The sequence below is a fragment of the Podarcis filfolensis genome, assembly GCF_964270895.1.
Source record: "Podarcis filfolensis genome assembly, chromosome: 14".
Lineage (NCBI taxonomy): Eukaryota > Metazoa > Chordata > Lepidosauria > Squamata > Lacertidae > Podarcis > Podarcis filfolensis.
Window position 1 is genome coordinate 22,289,473 of NC_139616.1, and position 17,231 is coordinate 22,306,703.

At 42.9% G+C, this 17,231-nt stretch overlaps 1 long non-coding RNA gene across 6 annotated transcripts in view; it reads left to right on the top strand.

Moving 5' to 3' along the window:
* Window positions 1-15,156, top strand: part of LOC310749752 — a 63,011-nt gene extending 47,855 nt beyond the window's left edge. For 3 of the 6 annotated variants that reach the window (XR_014541734.1, XR_014541735.1, XR_014541736.1), the window contains one exon: window positions 7,761-8,348. This is a non-coding gene — a long non-coding RNA (uncharacterized lncRNA). Of the gene's footprint in view, window positions 1-7,760; window positions 9,584-14,533 lie in introns of those variants that run through there. The other 3 variants (XR_014541729.1, XR_014541733.1, XR_014541730.1) reach the window with 2 other exon arrangements.
* The last annotated feature ends 2,075 nt before the right edge of the window (window positions 15,157-17,231 follow it).

Sequence of the window (17,231 nt, forward strand, 5' to 3'; positions counted from 1 at the left end):
CATCATATACTTCATTATGATATCGGTTTACACTTCTAGCGTGCACAGAAAGAGGCCATTTCATCAAGCTAATTGCCTGAAAGTAAAAGAGAGGGAACTTTGGCTATTAGTCTATTATGGGGCTTTTTTCTTAATCACAAATAGGGGGCTGTGGATCCCCAGGGAGGATGTGTATTTCTAATTTACAATTGAACCACAGATCCAAGCAATCAATCTTGGGCAGCACTTTTACAGTATAATTGCTGCAACATCACAAATAAGAGAGAGTCAACGCCGAGTTTCAGCTTAGAGGTAGAGGATATTTACTAGGCATTGGTTTAGGATGGGGAGGGGGGGAACAGAGAGTCACACACACACACACAGACTCCACAGCCATGAATATGCAATGAGGGCTCATTAGTGCCCTTGTGTTGCCATGACGAATGGCATTATCCCCAGACCAGTGCGGCCTAAACATGAATTTTATAACGACCCATTTATCATGACTTGTCATGGGCTTCTTTACTGTATCTTCCAGTAGCTTCTGTACCTTTCTTCACGTTGACATCAGAATTCTCCCTCCGCTCTTGTACCGTTGACTTGATTATGGGCTTCTAGTTCTCTTTAAACAGTGAATGCTTATATAAAAATACATGCAAGGTCAGCAAGATGCTTCCGCAATGGTAGAACTCATGGAATAGGTGGTCTCTGGGTCAGGAAGAAAGGTGTGCTTGTCCGGAGTTGTGGCAGGGTGGGTCAAAGATCCATTACTATTTCTGCAGCAGGGTCCTTGTCTCAAGCATGCAAGAGCTGCCCAATCATCATGAAAGGAGAGGGCTTTAGCGACTGAGAATAAGTCTTCTCACCCTTTGTGCTGATTGGAGCCAATCAGAGTGAAAGGAGGTGAGTCAGCCACTGAGGACTGGTATGAGAATGATAGAACACTGAGGGAAGAGCACTAGAATCCAGCAGTGAAGTTGGATGGTGGGAAATTCAGGCCTGACAAAAAGGACTTCTTGATATAGTGCATAGTGAAATTATGGCATTTGCCATCAAAGCCCTGACAGTGCTGGCCAGTGGTTAGGATTGCAGCCTAATAGGATCTATGGCGAGTAGTAATAATTTATGAAATGGCAGCATTAAGATGGCAGTCCTACCACTTTTCTCCAGGGTTGCTCCATTGGCAACTCCAAAGTGTTGATCAGATGAAAGAAAACTGAACACATAACTAAGAAGAAGAGAGAGGAAGTAAACAAGAAACTGTCCACGGGACATTCCAACTTCAGGCTTGGAAGCAAATGGAAGAGGTTTAGAGCAAACAATTTGCTATAGAATGTTATGTAAGATTTTAGATTCCTGGGACAGTAAGATAAAGAAAGAATTTAGTCTCGATATCCTTCTGGTAAAACTTGCCAGTTAGCTATGCACAGCTTGATATGCTAGTGTTCTCTCTTTCCTCACCCCCTAAAAAAGGTTGCAATCTCCCCTTGCATATTTTGTTTTCCCCTTTTCCTTAACAAACAGGATGGAGCAGGCAAACTATATCCCTGTTTGCTCCACACTGGGTCCTTGCAAGCTGCTCTTTAAAAAAAATAAATTCAAATGATTTCAGCTGTCCAATTTGAGAGAAGTTAACACTTTGCTAATTACAACCCGACTTAAAATAAGCAAGGCAAGCCCTCTTTGCCTTCTCTGCCACCGCTGTCTTTACTGACATCTTCAGTCATTAATGAGTTAATAAGAATCTCGGCCTCATCTGCGGAAAGATAAGGCTAGAAAGAAAGAAGAGCATTGTACACATAATGACAGGTTCCCTGTTGCCTCCTAAGATGCCATGGGTCAGCCATGTTAAGAATGTGTGTGTCCAATCATCTGCTGATGTTTATCAGAGGGGCCTGGAGCGCAACCTGACACAGGGCAGTTGGGGAGTTACAATGAATAAAGAATGGCTCCCCTGGCTTGTTGGCGGCTGTGTGAGAGCGCGAGGGGAGGGCGAGGAGGGGTGAGCTATATATACTAAAACACGATGACATGAGCAATCAGTAAAGCAATTACAAGACAAGTTATTGGATGAAGATGGCGCAAGGCTTCTGGGGCACTTTGAACGTGGGATCTGGGGCGGTCCAGCTCGCCACAAGAGGAGGGCTTAACTCTTCAAGCACCTGGATGAATGTCTAACCCTACAGGTCACAGTGGCAGCAAGGGGAAATGATGGGCATGGCATTGCCCGGAAGTGTTGGGCGTTGATGTAGCACTGTGTAACTTGTGGTTTCCAAGTCTGAATATAGTGCAACTCTTCGGGATTAGGAACCAGGGCAGGCTCAAGGTTGCTGTGTTAATTCACAGAGCCCTGAACAACTTGGGACCAAATTAGCTTAAGGACCACCTGATTCTTTATGCTCCACCTCAATTGCTGAGACTCTTTGAAGGGGCACTTTGGGCGGTCCCCCATGTCCCTGAGGGTTAGTTGACCTTTACCAAGAGCTGATCCTTTAGTGTGCCTTTGGAACTCCTTGTCAATAGAAAGCTAGCAGGAGTCATCCCTGCTTTCTTTAAAAATCTGTATTTTTTCAGACTGGCCTTTGACCCGTGATCTTTTCTTTACCAACCAGTTTTTCTTCTTTTCTTTACCAACCAGTTCTTACTGATATTATTGCAGTTTTGTGGATTTTTTTTATACACTGCCTTCTTGTATTTCCTATGAAAATGCAATTGATAAATATTTGAACAAATAAAATAAACCTAGTAATGTAGGAAGTTGCCTTCTACCAAGTCAAGACTATTGCTTCATTTAGCTCAGTATTGGCTACGCAGACATATGTCCATATCATGAGACTTGGTTTGTAGATTCTGAAATATTGTTTCCTGTGTTCTATCATTGCACGGAGATTGATGCTGCAGAATTTAGTGCCGCCCTCTCTCCTGGTCAATTTTATAGCCCTTATGGCTGTACACAGAGATTTGTAATAAGGTGTGGCCATCATGCACGCACTGTTGGCAAACGCTCTTGGGGAGACGGCGACCCCCCCAGAAATTACCAGGCTATAAGGTAAATCTATGATCTCACTCTCTGCCAAGGAGAACCTAAGGGGATTTTGTTTCTGACACCCCTGTCAATTGAAAATGAACAAAACCAATGCATGTTGACTCATGACTTTGTGTGTCATGTTACTTCCTGCTGCACATGTTCTTCAGACTTATAGAGGTTACTGGTTTAAGGGAGTCATTGTTCAGTTAGGGCTGTGTTAGTTGTATAAACCAGAGTTGGTAAACCTCAGCCCCAGGGGGTCAAATATGGCCCTCCAGGTCTCTCTGTTTCTCTCTTGGGGTCCTTCCCAGACATATCCTGGTTCTACCTGGATGAAGGTGGGAGTATGTATGTGTATCCTACTATACAAAGCTAAGAGTCACAATTGCCACTTTTCCTCTGCCCCACCAACTTTTGCCTTTTATTCTGCACACCACTGGCATGTGGCTCCTGAAAGACTGTCAGCAAGGCAATGCGGCCCCCAAGCTGAAAAATGTTCCTCACCTTTGATATAAATAAAAGTAAAACAACTAAAACTAGTAATAATATCAGTGTGGCCAAGGTCTGAATAATTAAAGAACCCGGGATGGGAGGTGGGATGGGGGGAGGCCCTCAGTAGGAATTTTAAATAAAGGCTGTTTGCTTTAGAGCTAAGAGACTTCTTCAAAGGCTTTCTCCCCACACCCATAGATTTTAAAAAATCGTCTGAGCATTTAAAAGTGTATTTCTCTTGCATATTCCTAACACATGCTTTCCTTAAACATAAATCCTGCACCGACCTAGGATTGTTCATTAAATAACAAGCAGGGTTGTGGGTTGTTGCTTTTTTTAAAAAAAAATCCAACAGTTTAAGAACTCCTTCTTCTTTAATTTGAAAATTAACTTGTTGCCTAAAGGTAACACTTCTCCGTTGACAAAATAATGGTAAGAGATTGACCTTTTCATGAATGGATTACAGGCAAGAAATAATATACTTTGTCACAGAGCATTAACTGTGCCTGTTGAAAAGGTAAAGACTGTGTACAGAGCTTATGATGTCAGTGGCTCCCTTAAAAATATTAATTATGTCAGTTAAAACACTTGAAGTCGTTGAGTCGGTGTCACATCCTGATGACTGGCATCTCTTAAATTCTCCTGCTTACAGCTCCATCTCAAAGAAAACAAAAGTAGTCATTGGGGGCGGGGGAGGGAGGAAGAGAATCCCCCTTTCTGTTCCTGAACCCAAGAGCCTGCTGGAATATGGACAGCAAATGTGGAATTCTTCTAAGGAGGCGGGGGAGAGAATTTAGTCCTGATTCGTGATGGGTATCATGTTACCTTCAGCTGCACATGTTCTTAAGACTTATGGATGTTATTGGTTGAAGTGGGGGGTTATTTTCTGTACCGTGTTAGATCTACACATTGCTTATTTGAATGCAGAATCTGGGCCCCTTTGGACCGCATCTGATTTTTTTTTGTTTGTGCATGTAACAGGCTATGCTTTATTTATTTATTCTGATTTAGAAAGATTTATAAACTCCCTAATCAAACAGCTCTCTAAGCTGTGTACACAATGAAACTGCAGATAAGACACAGCTAAAAGCCACAAAACTATTAAAAAAACAAATATAAGTAAGACAATTATAATTAAAGCACAGATAAAATCAGTAAAACTTTTAGAACCAAGATAGGTAACTGAATTATATGTTCTGGGTTGGCTTGCATCTAAAACCACTTAGTGAGGCTGCCTGCTTAATGTCAAAGGACTCTGAAAGACCTCCTGCCCCGTGTAGATCTCATTTATTTATTTAATACCCGGCTCTTGCTCCACAAAGAGCCCAGGGCAGCAAACAGAAACACAAGTTAAAAACAACAAAAAAGCAAAAACATTCTAAAACATTTAAAACATTCAAAAAACTATTGCAATTAAAAGCATCTAAAAGCAGTTTCTGTTAAACCCCCCCCACATTATTCCATGCAGTGGTCACGGGGCTGGCCAGAACAGTCACCAAGTGCAAGCGTGAACAGGAATGTTTTCAAATTCCTCCTGAAAGTTAATGATGATGGAGACAGGCACACCTTGCTGGGGAGGGCATTCCACAACTGGGGAAACCAGGGAAGAACACTGGGATCAGTTGGATTTGGCACTGCACCCTGCATAGGGTGATAACTGGAAAAAGTCATTTTCTAGTATTGACACTATATAGGGCATATATAAAATGGGACTAAGAAGGATATTGTATTAGATACCTGGGGGCCAGCTTGTTGTGGGTGGAAGTGTCTGAAACTGACCCCTGAAGAAGCAGCACCTGGCCTCATCCTGGGACACTGCCTTCCTTCCCAGACTGAGAGCATATGCAGAGGAGAACAGTAGAATAGATGTACCTGGTCTACCCCTAGCAAAAGCTCTCTCTTTCTCTGCCTTAGGCATAAAGTCAGGCAACAGATATGGATGCAGGAAAAGCAAAGCAGCTAAAAGCAACATTGGGAAAAGGCAGTACCACTCCCACCTTGTGGATCAAGACCCTCCTGGCAGTAGAGGATGACCCATTATAGCAAATGGGGCACTGCCCACTAACCTAAGCTTGTTCTCAGCCCTGCCCCCACCTGCCTGCCTTCCTAATTACAATCAGGACAGAGGATGTCCTGACAGGTTCCTCCTCTGTCTTAGTATTGTCTCTTGTAGAACTCAACCGGCAGGAGGATGGGGACAAAACTAGAATTAGTTGGCTCTGCCTGTCATCAGCTCTGGCTCCACCTACTTTTGGCTCCCTGCCTCCCACTCCAACAGTCTCCATGGACACCTGTTGCCCTGGGTCTATGGTGGCTATCTTCTGGGAGACTCTCTCTCTCCTCATGAAAATGAAAATTTGTCAGCATTTTAGAGAGAATTTTTCCTAACCTTCAGATTTTGTATGCACTTTTGACTTACAGACACATTTCTGCAAGCAATACCCCCCCCATTTATGCACATGGTTGGAGATCTGCCTCGCAAAATTCAGTGAACTTTGAATAGTGCAGGATATTGTTTCGGTATTGCATTTTGTTTCAATGCATTTGGTAGTTTCTCCTTTTAATGCAAACTGAATTGATTTTCTCCCCCATCTCTACTGAGGAGTGTGGCCTGTGGAAAGGAGCTGTAGGGAGTTCCCATGGTCAGATATAAAGGCTTGCAGGGACCCCATTTGGCCTCAGAGCCTGAGGGTCCCCTTCTCTGATATAAAGTAACTTTGAGGCTCCACCCTCAAAGGAACAGGCAAATACGGAGCCTAGGCACTCATGGTGAGTTAATTCAGCAACACCAAGACCTGCATTAAACAATGTTTGGAAGATGAAGAGTTTAAAAGACCCTGAGAAATAAACAAAACAACAGGTATTCAACCTGGTACTGAAAAGACCACAAAGTGGGTGCCAGGTGAGCTTATCTGGGGAGAATATTTCACAGCCAGGGAGCCAACACTGAAAGGGCTTTCTCCAATAGTTACCCCTCACACTTTGCTTGCTAGGTGCACCCAAGAAGGGCCTTGGAGGATGATCTCTAGTCCAGGTAAGTACACATAGGAAGAGACAATCCTCAATTTAGAGCAATGGAATTGTAAAGTTGGAAGAGACACCAAGGTCATCTAGTCAAACATCTTGCAATGCAGGAACCACAGCTAAAGAATCCCTGACAGATGGCCATTAAACCTCTGTTTAAAAACCTCCAATGAAGGAGTGCCTGTCACCTTCCAAGGTAGTCTATTCCACTGTTGAACAGCTCTTGCCACCAAAAAGTTCTTCCTAATGTTTACTCAGAGTCTCCTTCTTATCATTGGTTCAGGCCTGGGGAAACCCAGACAGATGGGCGGGTATAAACTAATAATAATAATAATAATAATCCTATCCTCTTGAGTAACAGGAAAGCAGCCCTTGTGACAGCCCTTCAGATATAAGAAGATGCCTATTGTATCACCTCTAGGTCTTCTCTAGGTCAAAGATACCCAATTCCCTCAACCATTCCTCATAAGGCTTTTTTTCCAGACCCTTGTCCATCTTGGTTGCCCTCCTCTGCACACGTTCCAGCTTGTCAATCACCACCACCACTACCTTTCTTAAACTGTGGTGCCCAGAACTGGACACAGTGCTCCAGGTGGGGAATCTCACTTTGAACTGAGTTGGAAGATGGGCTAGAAGGGATGACCCTTCCTTGCAGAAAATTTAGGAAGATAGGAAGCTTTTTATGGGGACACTCCCAGCTCTACCTGAGTTGCGAGGACCTTCATGCCCAGCAGATGCTCTGCCACTGAACTATGGCCCTTCCACATAGCTCTCAAGTGCTGTCTCCATGATATGCAATAAATGTGTAAATGCCCAACATTCCTTCCTCTGTAGAAGTTCAGAAAAGTTCTACGCAGTGACTAAACCACACGGGTTTGGGGTTTATTATGCAGATGGATTCTGCACTCTTCTGTTTTTCACCCCCTCCCTTTTATCCACTTTTTGTGGATAAAATGTTTTGAATTAGAATAGCTTACTCAAGGTCACTGAAGGCATATGGTCCTGCTCAAAACTTTAAACAAAACATTAGTTTTTACAACCCTTTGTAATTTGGTATTGTATACAACACGGTCATCGACGGGCTCACTGTAATCTTTTTCAGTGGGTGACAGAAATATGAGAGGCAAATTTATAAGCCATTTAGTGAAGCATTTAATCAATTTCATGCATAGGAAATAACTCCAATTGCTTTGCTTTATCAATCTTCCTTTTATTCCCCCACCCCGCCATCCTGCAGAAATGCTGTTGTCGTGCTTTCCAGATATACAGAAAAGCTGGAACAATTGAGGACGGATGCAGACTCTTGCAGCGCATCAGGAAACTTCTGAGGACCAACTTAGTTTGCCATTCATTGCCAGCTTCAAGAATCCCATGTTTTTGGAAACTGTGAACAAGTTTCCAGGGAGGGTGCAGGGAGGGAGAATTTTGAACATTTGCAGAGAGCAGCGCAGCGCCATAGTTATTTATCAAACCCTCCTAGCCTAGAATGACCTCCTGACATTGCACAGATGAGCAATTCCTGAAGTACCCACAATGGCTCAAACATATATAGGTGATCTAGGTAGCTCTGCCAGGGTGCCAAAATTAGGAAGGGGCCATATCGCAAAGGCAGAACATATGTTTGGATGCAGAAAGTCTCCACTCCAGGCTCCATGATCCTGACTTAAATCATGGGCAAGGGAGGGGGGAGTTTCTATTGAGAGCTGCATTCCCTCAGAGCTAATCTATTGATAAGAGTAGGAAGCAAAAAATGGAGCCAGAGCTAAACATACAATTTTTCTTTTCTCTTTTTGCTAACCTAGTCTCCCTCCACCCACCCTCTCCCCAGCACTCTTTCTCCTCTCTCTTTCCCACCCAGGGAAGGGACAAATTTCTCTTGCTGGAGGCCTCAACTGATTGCTTGCAGAGGCCTTATTTATTTGTTATTTACACCATGTGCAACAATGGCTCTTATTCTTTAAACCACAGAGCCTATGGCTTGCCAATCGGAAGGTCGGCACTTCGAATCCCCATGATGGGGTGAGCTCCCATTGCTCGGTCCCTGCTCCTGCCAACCTAGCAGTTCGAAAGCACGTCAAAGTGCAAGTAGATAAATAGGTACCGCTCTGGCGGGAAGGTAAACAGTGTTTCCGTGCGCTGCTCTGGTTCGCCAGAAGCGGCTTAGACATGCTGGCCACATGACACGGAAGCTGTCTGTGGACAAACGCTAGCTCCCTTAGCCTATAGAGCAAGATGAGCGTGCAACCCCAGAGTCGTCTGCGACTGGACTTAACGGTCAGGGGTACCTTTACCTTTTACCACGTGGCTCCAGAGATCTGGGCTCCCATAATAATAGAATGTTTGACAAATGCAAAGAGCCACATGCTGACCACTGGATGTTTGTGCCTAATGTGCTCCTTGGTAGTATAGGCTCATGTAGGTTCAGTTTAGTGAAGAGCCATTGGGAGAGCTTATCCTTTCTGAATTTGGTTAGTCCTTTTAAAAAGCCTGCTCAGGATTGTGATCACTTCATTATTATGCATGGATCCTGGTCACAGTGACCCTTATTTCTCTGTCTCTGCCCCTTTACATGCCACCCACCCCGCACCCACCAGCTAATGGCTTGGAGCAGAGTTGGAGAAACGTGAAAAGCATGTGGCAAGTCATACTAGATGAGCCTTCTCCACCCTAGTGCCCTCTAGATGCCTTGGACTACAACTCCCATCACTCTGGTTGGCACTGATGGGATCAAAAACTTATGGAAGACACCAGGTTGGTGAAGGCTGAGCTAGATGATCTGGAGGGGGAAAGGATAGAGAAACTAGATTTGTAGTTGCTCATTTTGACACATTTATAGTACACTCCTCCCATGCATGTTTACTCAGGATTGTTGGTTTAGTAGGGCTTACTCACATTAAGTGTGCTTAGGACTGTAGCATTAGAATGCAATTCTGTGCATGTTTACTCAGAAGTAAACCTGTCTGTGTTCAGCTGGGCTTACTCCAAGGATTGTAACTTTACTGTCAAGTCTACTCCAGCCTAGCAATAAAACCATCTCTCTCTCTCTCTCTGTTTTCAAAACATAGTATTTTATGGAAGTAATTTATATATGAAAAAGAAGGAGGCGATTCTCAATATTATCTTTATCTTCTAGACATAAAGTCACAAACAACTCCAGTAATCAAAATTTACTACAACTGTAATAGGTTTTGGCACCATTTATGTATTGCAAGAAATGTTAACACAATGTTGACTTCCTGAGCTGGGGCTGGAAAGTTTCTTTTCTTTTCTTCTTTTTTAAAGCCCAATTTCATTATAAAACATATAGTGTATTCGTGGCTTTTATGATGTCGGAGAGATTAATTCTCATAAATAAGATTGCTTGTACCTTCTTCTAATCAAAAAGCCGACACTATCTGTGATGGTGCGCAAGCGAAATAAGAAGAAAAGTATTTCAGTATGTAATATGTGTGGCATCAGGGCCAATGGGCAATGAGGGCATAAATACAGTAGGACAGCTGTGCTTGATTTCTATCTGTCACTGCATAATAATAATAATAATAATAATAATAATAATAATAATATTTATTATTTATATCCCGCCCATCTGGCTGGGTTTCCCCAGCCACTCTGGGCGGCTCCCAACAGAATATTAAAAAACGTAAAACATCAAACATTAAAAACTTCCCTAAACAGGGCTGCCTTCAGATGTCTTCTAAAAGTCAGATTGTTGTTTATTTCCTTGACATCTGATGGGAGGGCGTTCCACAGGGTGAGTGCCACTACCAAGAAGGCCCTCTGCCTGCTTCCCTGTAACCTCACTTCTTTCAGGGAGGGAACTGCCAGAAGACCCTCAGAGCTGGACCTCAGTGTCCAGGCTGAAAGATGGGGGTGGAGACGCCATTAAGGGCTTTAAAGGTCAGCACCCACACTTTGAATTGTGCTCGGAAATGTACTGGGAGTCAATGTAGGTCTTGTAGGACCAGTGTTATGTGGTCTCGGTGGCCACTCGGCGACCACCAGTCTAGCTGCTGCATTGTGCATAAAGAGATGGGCAGGCTATTAATACAAATGGAGATACTTCATAACTTTTTCACTTTCTGGAAGGTTGCTGAGCCTTTCTGTCATTTAAATTAACTGGTGCAGCCACGTTTAAATTTGTAGTGATAGCACTCCTCAAGGAAGTTTCAAGTCCTCATGATGGAACAGAGGTTTTTGGAGGTGGGGAGGGGATGTTGTAGCATTGTGCCCTAGAAGACAAAAACCATCGAATTAAATAAGGCCCTGACATTATTACAGCGTTCTTTATTTCAAAATATTTTGTATTTTTTTCTAGATTGGGTCAAGGTGCAAACGATCAGTACATCATACATGGGAATATTGGTACAGAGGAAACTGGGTGGGTATGGGAGATGCAAGGCAGCCTGTGGATTTGATAACCTCTCCTGCTAAAAACTGATCAATGGAATAATGGAGCAAGGCAGAGTTTACTGGCTGTCGGTGCATTGATGCTGGCTACATACAAGAACTCTAGTTTTACTGGTTAGATTAGTAAATTACAGGCCGCTGAACAATCCATCCCCTAGGGGAAGGCCCTAATGGAACCTGGATTAGCCAATCAGAAGCTTTCCTCAGAAGGTCCATTCTGCACATGCATCTCCCTGATTGGTCCCTCTATCCTGCCTCCTCCCATCACCAATTCCTTCCTTTGGAATAGTCATGTTGCCTTGCCCTCAGAAAGCAATTCTGTAAACATGGATTATGCGATATAAAGACCAGCTTTCCTCCACTACAATTATGTCCCTGGCTAATGGTAGTGTCTGGCCAGCTCGCTTCCTTGGCCATTTAAAGGGACACTCACCCTGCTTTCCAAGTCAGCATCTATCAAAGAGACACATTGATTTCCTTTCTAGGGGGAAGCACATATTTCTTCCCTCTTCCTAAGTAGATAAATCTGACAGCTTTTAATCAAATGTAGTTGTTCACAAGTAGAGAAATGTTTCCACCAGCGCAGAGCAAAACATTAAAAACACAACACAACAAAAAAATAATCTGGTGGCGGCTTTGTTCTAGGCACCCTCCTCTTCCACGACACACACCTGTGCTCTGAAAACCTAAGTGTATGCACGAGCCGTTAACATTTCAGAATGCCCCGAGGGCAGGTTTAACTTTACTACCCTCCCAACATAATACCTTCCTTGTAGTGGTAACCATGAATACTGCTATAGTTAAAGGTCTGCTAGTGGTTCCACCATAAACTCTCCTGTTTTCCAGGTTTTTACAACTCCGCCGTAAAAAAAACTCTCTCCAAGTTGCAGCTCAGCAAGGAAGACGGGATTCAGATGGGGGTGGGGGAGGCAGGTGAGATACACACGGACCCATCTAGCTTGTAAAATTAGCTTTTCTTGTTTATAGATGTGCTTTCCTTCAGCTCGTGGGATTGATGCTGTGTATGCGTATGTGTAGAAGAAAAGCAGTCAAGCCAGCCACCCCCATCAAAACACAATCAAATTTCATCCAATCTAAAAAGGGTCAAAACATTCCCACTTTCTTTTCTGGTTTAAGCTTGAGTATTAAAAGGCTAATCATTTTTTTTAAAATCATTTTTTATTAAAATTTTCTATTACACATTTTCCACATTTATACATTAGCCAATTAAACAATACATCGAACGTCAACTTCCCTTCCCACTGCTCCCTTGGTTCCTTTTAATATTCCACTGCATATTCTGATTACTCCTTATATAAAAGTCCAGCTAATCTGGTTGGCTGGGAATGTGTCCTAACAGGGCTGGGCCTATCATTAGGCAGAGTGAAGCAATTGCCTCGGGTGGCAATGTTCACTACACCTGATCCTCCTGAGCCTCCTAGGAAACACTTTCTGTTGGAGAGCAAACCTATGTGCACCACAAGTCTGTTATATACTCACTAAACTTCCCCGCTGCACTCAGCTACACTTAGGTAAGATTCAGCTGCCAGTCCAGTCAGCTTCTTCATCTGAAATTAGGAGGTCACCATCTTGTCCTTTGCCTCAGGAGCTCCTTGCTTTAAAAGATGCTTGGGCTTAAGGTTGGGTGAAGATGTCAATTTTAGTTTCTGTCATAGCACTGGATCAGACTGCAATTAAAAGCGCATCTGACTGAGTCCACATTCTGGGAACTGTAGTTTGCTAAGGGTGCTGAAAGTTGTTAGGTGACCCCTAGTCCTCTTACAGAGCAACAGTGCTCAGAGTGGCTTAACAATCAATCCATAATTAAAGGGAACTATTGGAATTGGGGCTCTGTGAGGGGAATAGGGATTGCCTAACAACTCCTAGCACCTTTAACAGACCATGGTTCCCAGGATTCTCTGGGGCAAGCCTTTGCTGTTTAAAGTGGTGCCATAGTGCTTTAAATGTATGGTGTGAATGTGTCTTCAGCTTCTCATTTTTTTCAGTCTTAAGTTCATTTCTCCACACTTGCACATCACTTTATGATTTTTTAAAAAATTTAAATTGGTATAAGTTTCTCATAAGGTATACATATTTTCATGCAAAGTTTCATAATACATACATTTTTGCACAGCAATTTTGACTTAATATGTTTCATTTTTGCAGGCCATTTTCACTAATATATGCATTTTACGCACACTTTTCTCTAGATGGATTTTTGTGCACATAACATGGCTAGAGAACTGCATTGCACAATCTAGAAGACTGCATTTCGGAGGATAACTGTTTTTCAGTTTGTGTATTGTTTCGGGAAAATATGAATTTTCACCTTTAAATGTAAATGGAATCCAATTATTCCCCGCATCCCTGTCCAGCCACCATAGCATTGCTAGAGTGTGTTACTTCTGTGGATCTTCAACCCACAATCATCTCCATGTCTCAAAAGAGCAGAAAAGCTGCATTACTGATTTGAAAAGTAAATTTCAAGGTTTCTTTTCTATGTGGTTCCAATGGGGGGGGGGTGTTATCCATCCATCCCCCTTTTAGTTGATTGTTAGACACCTTGAATTATTTGCATGATAATGCCCCACTATAAATGGATTATATTGTAACCTATTGAGCTTTGTTGGTTTAATGCTGACAATGGCATGATTCGGAAGTAAGATAGCAAATGGACTCTTTAGAGAAATTTCTTTTGATAAGCATGAGGCAAAGAAGTTGGGTGGACAGGGAAGATAGAAGAGGCGTTGAATGAGAAGAGTGGCGGTGAAAGGAGAGAAGGCTGTACATGAAGCAGAGAGTGTTCTGCTAGGGGGGGAAAAAAACAAATCCAAATTTTGCATACCTTTCCAGTTGTGATGGATTTGGATACAGGAAATTAATGAATCACTGAAGTATATTTCAACAGGATTATGTACCTTTCCAGGGAGCAGATTGGCCCTTTACCAGCTATAGTAGCTAGCAAAGAAACAAAATAGCTGGGCCATCACTGCCGACAGGCCCTGTGCCCCATAACAACATCCAAAGGCCCTGATCCACTAGGTGCTGGGGTGGATTGTACCCTGTACCTTGCAGAGTCAGGCTCAGGTTGCCAATGGGCCCAGCACCGGTGGCAGCAACAAGCAGCTGTAGCTCGCCCCGCCCTCCCCATTGCCACCTCACCGCTGCACTTATTTGACCTGTGGGTTCTGGATCACAGGCTCTGCTAGTCAAAACGGGAGCCTCAGCAATCACCCTCTCCCACCAGAAACAAACCAGGACTGCTCCAACAAAATGCACATAGCAAAAAGGAGCACTAGGCCCTGGTGGGCTGCCCCCTTACCTGCTTGTGATTGGCCAAGTGGATAGCCAGCCAATCAGGATTTCCCCCCTTCACTTCTCACTTCCCTCTGTGGCCCGCTAGACTCTTGCTGTGAACCCTCATTAATGCATTTTCCTCCTGTGGCCCCCTTAGAATGTCCTGGGGGCCCCCCATTTGGGGAGCACTATTAGGGAAACTGTAGGGTTGCCCTCTAAACCTCAACCAACCCCAATCTTCTTCCCTTCTTATTTACAACCAGCCCAGAGTGTGATGCTAAGTGTCTATTTTCTCTTCCCCCTTAGTCTCAATGTTGTCTTCCTTGTAGAACTCAGCAGGAAGAAGAATGGGGACAAAGATAGTCTCAGTTGGCTCTGCCTGTCATTGGCCTTGGCACCACCTTGGGCTTCCTGTCTTCCACCTTACCAGTCCCAATGGACACCAGGCACAGCTGCCTTCCAGCCCAACACTGGCCCATTAAGACCTCCAACTGATCCAACCAGGCAGCCCTTTCGTGATGTCTTATTTAAGTTCCTATTGCTAACGGTCCACATTTTATTTTCTCTTTGACTCTTTCTTCCTCTTGATGAATTGAGAAATATTGTCTTCAAAAGCACTTTGATCAATGTTTTCTAAAAATAAAGCGAGGAAGTTTCTCTTGGAAAAAAAGAGTTGACAGAGGCCTTTGAAATTGTGGAGTGGAACTAAACTATTAGCCAACCTACTGTGCGCCATCACGAGAAAGCCTGATCCCATTTAAGCCCCACTATGCATTGCCAGAACACTTTAAAGAGAACACGGAACTCGGTGTTTTCTTAAGTCTATGAAGCACAACAACACTAAAAAAGTATATATTTTAAAAAATTGGCTTCTGCACATTATTCACCAAATAAAGAACGTTGACAACAACACAGACTGAAATCTCTTCTCTGTGTGTATGTTTGTTTCTTGCTTCATTGAAGTCAATGGGATTGCACGGATGTCAAAAGAATTTTGCTCTTTGAACGTTTCAGTGCTGTGCTGAAAAGCTTAACTGATACTTTGTTTCACGGAGGCATTTAGTCTAGTTTAGACCCAGGGTTGTTGGTCCCCCACCCATTGCTTTTCTCCAACCACAACTAAGAGAAGGAAGAAAATCCATTAAAATGAAAGCTGGTCACTAGTTAATTTAGAGTTGAATTCACACATATGCGTTTGATATTTGATGACTGTTAGCTCAAGGGGCAACGCCATCCTTAGACACCCATAAAATCATGAACTGGTGGGTTTGGAGGAACTTTTTTGGGAAAAAACAGTAATATTTTTATCATCATCACCCTCCATTTACACACGTGTGAATGCAGTATCACATTATCACAGATCTGATGAAAAATATGAAGGGGTTTTATAATGTCCCACAATTTGCACATTCAGCTGACAATCCTCATGAATAAAGTTGTCAAGTGTAAAGAAGTCAAAGGCTGTGGATTTGTGTGGGAGACAAATTTATAGGGACTTATTTGTGGACTCCCCCACCCATCCAACGTGGGGCCCTAATCTGACCAGGGACAATCTGAAACAACACATCCCAGATGAATCAGGGCCCTTGCATAGTCTTTAATTGGGGTGACTGAGAGGGCAAGTGATGATGCACGCAGGTAGTCTGAGCTTTGTCTTCTCCTCCCCCATTCTCCTCACTGCTCAACCACCCCCTTTTTAAGAGTCCCAGATCCCAGCTTGACCAGAATCTAGCCAATTCAGTTTGGGATTTGGGATTTGGCCATAGCTGCTGCACAGACCTAGCTCTTAGCACTATGGCAACAGAAGTCATTGCATAGCTTATCAATATTACCGGTCATTTACAAGACGAATTGAGGAAAGCTACGTTGAGCAGACCACAACAGTGAGCTGAAAAGTTGACACTCATAAAAATGTAAGAATAGCCCTGCTTGATCAGGTCAAAATCTGATGTAGTTCTGCATTTTGTTTGCATGGTGGCCAACCACATGCCTCAATGGGAAGCCCATCATCTGGTATTCATTTTTTTTATAAGATATTTATTAAGATTTTACAAAAAGCAAAATTTAACAAGATAAGAAAAAAAAGACAAAAAAGAAACAATACAAAAAATACAAAAAACATAGAAAAAAAGAAAATACAAAATACAAAATAGAAATAAATAGAAAAAGTTAAAAAACAAATCCATTTTTTCCATATCTTTAGACTCATTTACTTGTTTCCTTGACCTCCTCACACCTCCCTTTTTTGTATTCCCGTTCACATAGTCAGTTCAGCAAATCCTTACCCTCTTTCATTTATCTTAACTCTATATCTTAACATATTGTAACTGTATATTTTCATCCATTATCAGTCCATTTTTACATATTCTTATTAACCTTGTTGCTAATGCCACTTAATTTCAATCCAACATCATTTTAACATTCATTAATTTTACAATACTTCTGCAGATAGTCTTTAAATTTCTTCCAATCTTCTTCCACCGACTCTTCTCCCTGGTCTCAGATTCTGCCAGTCATTTCCACCAGTTCCATATAGTCCATCACCTTCATCTGCCACTCTTCCATCATCTGGTATTCAGAGGCAAGCCACCGCTGCCAGTGAAATAGAACTTAGCCATTATGGCTAGTAGCTTTATCTTCCATGGATTTGTTGAATCCTCCTTTAAAGCCACCCAAATTGGTGGCCATCAAAGTCTGCCGAATGCCAGTAATCTCAGACAAATCTTGTATAAATAGAACAATGAGTCCACATCTGCTCATGTCTATTTACTTGGCAGTCATCACATATGGACCTTGTCTTGGTTTTCACAACATTTTGAAGATCATTTGTGAAAGGTTGTTGCCAAAGTAATCCAAAGTTCTGGCTTTCAGTTCACATCTATACAGTTCAGAAAGGCAGGCAGCAATTGGCTACTGGGCAAAGCGCCTGGGTCTACCTTGCAGGAGATGACAGGGGGAGGAAGCATGGACCCAGAAGAGGTTGGACATCTGCTGGTTTCTCTGG